This window comes from Melanerpes formicivorus, unplaced genomic scaffold (genome assembly GCF_026170545.1).
Source record: "Melanerpes formicivorus ecotype bairdi unplaced genomic scaffold, bMelFor1.0.p_v2 SCAF_387, whole genome shotgun sequence".
Lineage (NCBI taxonomy): Eukaryota > Metazoa > Chordata > Aves > Piciformes > Picidae > Melanerpes > Melanerpes formicivorus.
The window spans coordinates 149,695-157,723 of record NW_027142739.1 but is presented as its reverse complement, the minus strand read 5'-3'; positions in this window follow the sequence as shown (position 1 = coordinate 157,723).

Below are 8,029 nucleotides of genomic sequence, written 5' to 3'. Positions count from 1 at the left end.
AAGGTCTCTTCCAACTTGGTTATTCTATTCTATTCTATTCTATTCTATTCTATTCTATTCTAAACCAGGTCCCTCAGCATCACATCTCCACAGGGATCTTCTAGGGATGAGGCTTTACTACTGTACTACTGTCCTGGGCAGCCTGTTCCAGGGCTTGACAGCCTTTTTGAGGAAGAATTTGTTCCTCAGGTCCAACCTAAACCTCCTCTGGTGCAACTTGAGGCCATTTCCTCTTGTTCCATCACTTTTTATTTGGGAGGAGAGACCAAACCCCACCTGGCTACAACCTCCTTAGAGAGCAAGGTCTCCCCTCAGCCTCTTTTCTTCAGGCTGAACAACCCCAGAATTACCCAAGTTATCCAACGACTAAATGGCTCAGTGGAGAGCCCAGCATCACCCTGGGTATTAAGCAGTGTGACTCTTTGACTGGAGATTTGAACTGCCTCAGATAACCAAAGCATTTCCCCTGGGTGTAGCTTGTGCAAACCTGTCTCTAAATCCCCTCTGCCGGTCAAGTCATCCTCTGAACTCTATTTTGCACTCCTGCTGTGATCATTGCTGCTCTGGTTAAGTCTGCTAAGCCCAGTGGTGAAAGGAATGACCTAAGGGCAGTATCTGCCCAGAACAGCACTCACCAATCCCTTTCCTGCAGCCAAGGGTGTTATTTCTGGTCTATAATGGAGATTGAGGAGGTGGCTGAGCCACAACCCATTGCATCAAGCAGGTTTCCCTGTTCTGATTCCAGGAAGTGCTTTGCTGAAGGAACAAGGTTCCAGCAGGAATTCTGCCCCTGGTTGGTCACTGACTCATGACTCCAACTTGCAGCACTTGAAAAATCACAGAAGTGTCAGGGTTGGAAGGGACCTCAAGGGTCATCCAGTTCCAACCCCCTGGCCATGGCCAGGGACCTCTCACACTACATCAGGTTGCCCAGAGCCACATCCAGCCTGGCCTTAAAAACATCTGATCAACATGCCCAGAAATGCCTCTTTAAACCTCTCCAGTGGCCAGATGATTTCACCTTGGGTCTAACCCTGTGCTACAGCAGCTCTCCTTCTCCATCCCTGATACTCAAAGGTGTCCCAGAAACAGCCCCTGCTCTGCCCAGCCCCTACCAGCACTGAGCATAGAATCATAGAATCATAGAATCAACCAGGTTGGAAAAGACATCAGAGATCATCAAGTCCAACCTGGCACCCAACACCTCCTGACAACTAAACCATGGCTCCAAGTGCCACATCCAATCCCCTCTTGGACACCTCCAGGGATGGGGACTCCACCACCTCCCTGGGCAGCACATCCCAATGGCTAGCAACTCTCTCTGGGAAGAACTTTCTCCTCACCTCCAGCCTAAACTTCCCCTGGTGCAGCTTGAGACTGTGTCCTCTTGTTCTGGTGCTGCTTGCCCAGGAGGAGATCAACCTTCTGCTGGCCCCAACCTCCCTTCAGGGAGTTGTAGACAGCAATAAGGTCTTTCCTGAGCCTCCTCTTCTCCAGGCTAAACAACCCCAGCTCCCTCAGCCTCTCCTCATAGGGCTTGTGCTCAAGGCCTCTCCCCAGCCTCATTGCCCTTCTCTGGTCATCGAGTCCAACCTATGACCCAAGACCTCTTGACTACTAAACCATGGCACCAAGTGCCACATTCACTGATTAGATGGTGTTGGATGACAGGTTGGACACGATGATCTCAAAGGTCTCTTCCAACCTGGTTAATTCTATTCTATTCTATTCAATCCCTTTTTGGACACCTCCAGTGATGATGACTCCACCACCTACCTGGGCAGCACATCCCAATGGCAAATTACTCTTTCTGGGAAGAATTTTCTCCTCACCTCCAGCCTCAACTTCTCCTGGCACAGCTTGAGACTGTGTCCTCTTGTTCTGGTGCTGGTTGCCTGAGAGGAGACCAAGCCCCACCTGGCTACAAACTCCCTTCAGGTAGTTGTAGAGATGGCACTGAGCTGGCTGGTGGCAGGTTCCATAGGCAACCCTCACTTCTCACTGGGAGCTAAAGTCATCCCAGTGCTGAGCTGGGAAAGGGTTATTCTTCACAGAGGGGGGAAAGAAAGAATATTTAAGCCTGCAAAACTTCCTTTGGCAGAGCTGTCTTTTAATTAGCCTGTGGAATGATCAAATCCCAGCCCCGAAAATGTGTCTTTACAAATCTCTAGCTGGAGTAATTAGTCCCGTGCCTGGCTCTCCTGAGAGCTTACTGCTGCCTTCTCTTCAGATTTACTTACCCAAATAGAAGTGGAAGCATGGCTGTGTTTGACAGTGAGATGCAAAATATCAGATAAAGCTGTTAAAATACTGCTTCACAAGCTGGCTTTCTGCAGAGTGAGGCAGCATCTGCTCGCTCGCTCGCTCTCGCTACCAGCAGCAGAGCTGAGCAGAATATAATCACAGCTGAAGGCTGAGCTGATGAATCTCACTTCTTTTTTTCTTCTTTTGGGGTTTTGGTTTGGTTTTTTTCTTTTCTTCCTGTTCCTGGTCATTCCTGGAGAGATCCAAGAAATCAGGAATGTAGTCATCGTCTGAACGACTCAAAGCTGCTTGCAGGGTGAGTCTCTTTTAAGGTTGGAAGCTTAAGGTCCCAGAGGTAAGGTCCCAGGTCTGGTGAGTTCCATGCTAGGGTCTGAGGAGCTCAGCTGGAATCCTTCTGAGACAAAGGCAAAGTTAATAAAGAATCACAGAATGGTAGGGGTTGGAATAGACCTCTAGAGATCAGTGAGTGCAAACTCCCTGCCTGGGCAGGGCCACCTAAAGAAGCTCACAGAATCACAGAATCACCAAGGTTGGAAGAGACCTTGAGGATCATCAAGTCCAACCTGTCACCACAGACCCCATGACTAGACCATGGCACCAAGTGCCACATCCAATCCCCTCTTGAACACCTCCAGGGATGGTGACTCCACCACCTCCCTGGGCAGCACATCCCAATGGCTAACAACTCCCTCAGTGAAGAACTTTCTCCTCACCTCCAGCTTAAACTTCCCTTGGTGCAGCTTGAGACTGTGTCCTCTTGTTCTGGTGCTGGTTGCTTGAGAGAAGAGACCAACCCCCACCTGGCTCCAACCTCCCTTCAGGTAGTTGTAGAGAGCAATGAGGTCTCCCCTGAGCCTCCTCTTCTCCAGGCTAAGCAACCCCAGCTCAGTATCACAGTATCACAGTATCACAGTATAACTAAGGTTGGAAAGGACCTCAAGGATCATCAAGTCCAACCTATCAACACAGACCTCATGACTAGACCATGGCACCAAGTACCACATCCAATCCCCTCTTGAACACCTCCAGGGATGAGGACTCCACCACCTCCCTGGGCAGCACATCCCAATGACGAATGACTCGCTTGGTGAAGAACTTTCTCCTCACCTCGAGTCTAAACCTCCCCTGGCACAGCTTGAGACTGTGTCCTCTTGTTCTGGTGCTGCTTGCCTGGGAGAAGAGACCAACCCCTTCCTGGCTACAACTGCCTTTCAGGTAGTTGTAGAGGGCAATGAGGTCACCCCGAGCCTCCTCTTCTCCAGGCTAAGCAACCCCAGCTCCCTCAGCCTCTCCTCACAGGGCTGTGCTCAAGGCCTCTCCCCAGCCTTGTTGCCCTTCTCTGGACATGTTCAAGTCTCTCAATGTCCTTCTTAAACTGAGGAGCCCAGAACTGGACACAGGACTCAAGGTGTGGCCTAACCAGTGCAGAGTACAGGGGCACAATGACCTCCCTGCTCCTGCTGGCCACGTATCCAAGTGGAATTTGAATGTCTCCAGCCATGGAGACTCCACAACCTCTCTGGGCAGCCTGCTCCAGGGCTCCTTCAGCTTCAAGTTGAAGAAATTCCTCCTCATGTTTAGATGGAACTCCTCATGTTCAAGTTTGTGCCCTTTACCCCTCGTCCTGTCACTGGGTCCCATCCTCCTGACACCCACCTTTGACGTATTGATCAGCATTGATGAGATCCCTGCTCAGTCTTTGCTATTCCAGGCTAAAAAGCCCCACTTCTCTCAGTCTTTCCTCTTAAGAGAGATGTTCTAGACCCCTAATCATCTTTGTGGCCCTATTCAGCACTTGAACTCTGAAAATCCAAGCCTTGTCACACCACACTGGCACACGAGGTGGACACCAATGTAATAGTCTCTCTCTTTATGCAGGGGATGCAAAATGTAGTTGACATCCCTCCTCTTACATACTTAGCTCAGAAGGGAGCTTCTCATTAGCAATGACATATATCTGGTGTGAAATTTCCCTCCAAGAAGTTACAGTTGCTATTTATTACTTTCTGGAGATAAAAAAGAGAGACTCTTTCTTGGGGAATTAAGAGTTCTTCCCACATTCTGCCAGGCTCTTCAGCCTGGAGTGGTTAAAAAATGCACTACTGGCAGTCCTCACCAGCTGCTGAGCTGCTGTACAGCTCACACCCTGCTTCCTTCAGGCTTTTCTTGTCCACAGCGTGAATTTATCAGACCCATGGCTGTGTGCTTTGGGGCTGGTGTGGCTGCTGTGGTAGTAGCAGGGGCAAGGTGCCCACTGCTGAAGCAGCAGCTCCACCAGGGAAGTAGTGCCTCAGTCTTGCCTCCTTCATTTGCTGTTCCTTGCCACCTCTGGTGTAATTCTCACTCTTTCCAAAGCAAATTTTGTGTCTCACTGACTTTTGAAGCAGCCCAGCATCATAACAGAGCCATCCTCTGAGGCACCAGGAAGGTGAAAAGAGTTCAAGGGGAACAACAGGATGAGGGATCACCAACTATCCTGTCCCCAGGGCAGTTAATAGCATCCTAACACCATCTAAGAATGACCTTTGTGGACTCTGAAGGTCTCAAGTCCAGCCTCTCTGCTCCAGTAGTTCCAACTGGAGCAAGTTCTTCAGGGCCTTTTTCAGTTAAGTTTTCAAGTGTCTCCAGGAGTGGAGACCCCACAGCCTCCCTCAGGCCCAGGTATCACAGTAGCACAGTATCACAGAATCAGCAAGGCTGGAAGAGACCTCAAAGATCATCAAGTCCAACCTGGCACCACAGACCTCATGACTAGACCATGCTCCAAGTGTCACATCCAACCCCTCTTGAACACCTCCAGTGATGGTGACTCTACCCCTCCCTGGGCAGCACATCCCAATGGCCAATCTCTCTTTCAGGGAAGAACTTCTTCCTCACCTCCAGCCTGAACTATCTCCTGGCACAGGTTGAGACTGTGTCCCTCTTGTTCTGGTGCTGCTTGCCTGGGAGAAGAGACCAAGCCCTTCCTGGGCTACAACCACCTTTCAGGGAGTTGTAGACAGCAAGAAGGTCTCCCCTGAGCCTCCTCTTCTCCAGGCTAAGCAACCCCAGCTCCCTCAGCCTCTCCTCACAGGGCTGTGCTCAAGGCCTCTCCCCAGCCTTGTTGCCCTTCTCTGGACACCTCAAGTGTCTCAATGTCCTTCTTAAACTGAGGAGCCCAGAACTGGACACAGGACTCCAGGTGTGGCTAAGCAATGCAGAGCACAGGGCACAATGACTTCCCTGCTCCTGCTGGCCACACTGTTCCTGATGCAGGCCAGGATGCCCTTGGGCCTTCTTGGCCACCTGGGCACACTACTGGCTCCTGTTCAGCTGCTTGTCAACCAGTACCTCCAGGTCCCCTTCTGCCTGGCTGCTCTCAGCCACTCTGACCCCAGCCTGTAGCTCTGCCTGGGGTTGCTGTGGCCAAAGTGCAGCTCCTGGCACTTGGATTTGTTGAATGCCATCCTGTTGGGCTCTGTCCATCTGTCCAGTCAGTCGAGGTCCCTCTGCAGAGCCCTTCTGCCCTCTAAGAGATCAACATCTGCTCCCAACTTGGTGTCATCTGCAAATTTTCTGATGACTGACTCAATGCCCTCATCCAGATCATCATGAAGATGTTGAACAGGATGGGGGCCCAGCACTGATCCCTGGGGCACACCACTGGGGCCTGGCTGCCAGCTGGCTGTGGCACCATTCACCACCACTCTCTGGGCTCAGCCTCCAGCCAGTTCCTAACCCAGCTCAGAGTGCTGCTGTTCAATCCACAAGCTGACAGATTAGCCAGCAGTTTGCTGTGGGGGACGGTGTCAAAGGCCTTGATGAAGTCCAGAACTAAGAATTAATTCCTTTGCTCCAGCCTGGCCTTGCTGCTGCCTCTGGGAAGAGCCTGGCCCCATCTTCAGTGTATCTGCTCAGAGACAGCATAAATCTCCCCTTCACCTTCTCTCTGTGCTGAACAGATGCAGATCCCACTCTGTCACTCAGCTTCCCTTCATCTGTCCTGAGCTCCAGCCCTGGCCACCTTGGCAGCTTGTTCTGGATCTGCTCCAGCAGGTCAGCATCTTCCTTGCCTGGGGAACCCCCAGGGCAAGTCCGATACGAAACACAAAGTTTTTCCCACACCAGGAGTCAAACCCAGGCTGGCTGGGTGAAAAACAGGAATCCTGACTGCTAGACCATGTGGGACCACACCTGCCTCTGCCTCCTGCCTGCCCCTGCACCTGCAGGGACAGCTAATCCTGCTCTTGGCTCCTCAGGGAGCCAGGAGCCAGCCACCCCCAGCACCACCACAGCATTTTCTCCCCAGCCTCGGAGGGGAAAATGCTGCACGATGTCAAAAAGGCAACGACCTGAGGTCTTGGAGCATAGAATTACAGACCCAGCACTGCCAGGTCACCACTAAACCATGGCCCTCAGCACCACAGCTACACAGATTTGCAATCCCTCCAGGGATGGGGACTCCAGCACTGCTCTGAGCAGCCTTTTTCAGGCCTTGACAACCCTTTGGGGGAAGAAATTGTTCCTCATGTCCAACCTAAACCTGCCCTGGCACAACTTGAGGCCATCTCCTCTTGTCCAATCACTTGTGACTTGGGAGGAGAGACCAATCCCAACTTTTCTCCAACCTTCTTCCAGGGAGCTGTAGAGAGACAGGAGTTACCCCTCAGCCTCCTTTTCTCCAGATGAAACAAGCACAGTTCCCTCAGCTGCTCCTCACCAGCCCTGTTCTCCAGACCCTTCACCAGGCATCACTGCCCTACTCAGGACCCACTCCAGCTCTTCAATATCCTCTTGTAGTGAGGAGCCCAAAACTGAGCCCAGTGCTCGTGGTGTAGTCTCACCAGTGCTGGGCACCCCACCCCAGCCCTGAGCCTGCTGGCCACACTATTGCTGATCCAGCCCAGGATGCTGTTGGCCTTCTTGGCCACCCAGGTACACCCTGGCTGATGCTCAGTTGCTGTCAGCCAGCACCCCCAGGGGCATTTTCTGCTGGGCACTTTCCAGCCACTCTGCCCCAAGCCTGGAGTGTTCACAGGGTTGTAATCCAGGTGCAGGACCTGGCACTTGGCTTTGTTGAACCTCATCCCATTGGCCTCAGCCCATTGACCCAGGCTGCCCAGATCCCTCTGCAGAGCCTCCCTACCCTCCCCACAGCTCAAAGTGTCAGCTCAACTTGGTGTCATCTGCAGGCTGACTGAGGCTGCCCTGGGTCCCTGATAATGATGTTAAAGAGAGCAAATCCCAGTGCTGAGCCCTGGGGGCTCTGCTGGACTTCTCCTTTGGCTCCATTGCAAAGCAGATGGTAGGACCTGCTGTGACAGGACCAGGAGTGATGCTCTGAAACTAAAAGAGGGACATTTAGACTAGAGAAAGAGACATTTTTCATTCTTCTAAGTAAGGGTGGTGAGACCCTGGCCCAGGTTGCCCAGAGAGATTGTGGCTATGTTCCCATGGATGCCCCTCTATAACCAGACCAGTTCAGGCCACCATGCTGCATGATGAAGTCTGCTGCCAGTGTCCTACCAAAGGTTATTCCATTTTTATTTGTCAACCACAAGTGATCAGCTGGAATCAAAGAAAGAAAAAACCATCCCACAAAATCAAACCATTCCTCCCAGGAGGACTCACAGCTTTTAAAAGACTTAAAGCAGAACTTCCAAAACATTCCCAAGGCTGGGAGCTGAGCTACTTCCTCCTCAGACAAGCTTCCAGGATGGGCACACTGTTTTAAGCATGATCATAGAATCAGAGAATTGTCAGGGTTGGAAGGGAGCTCAAGGCT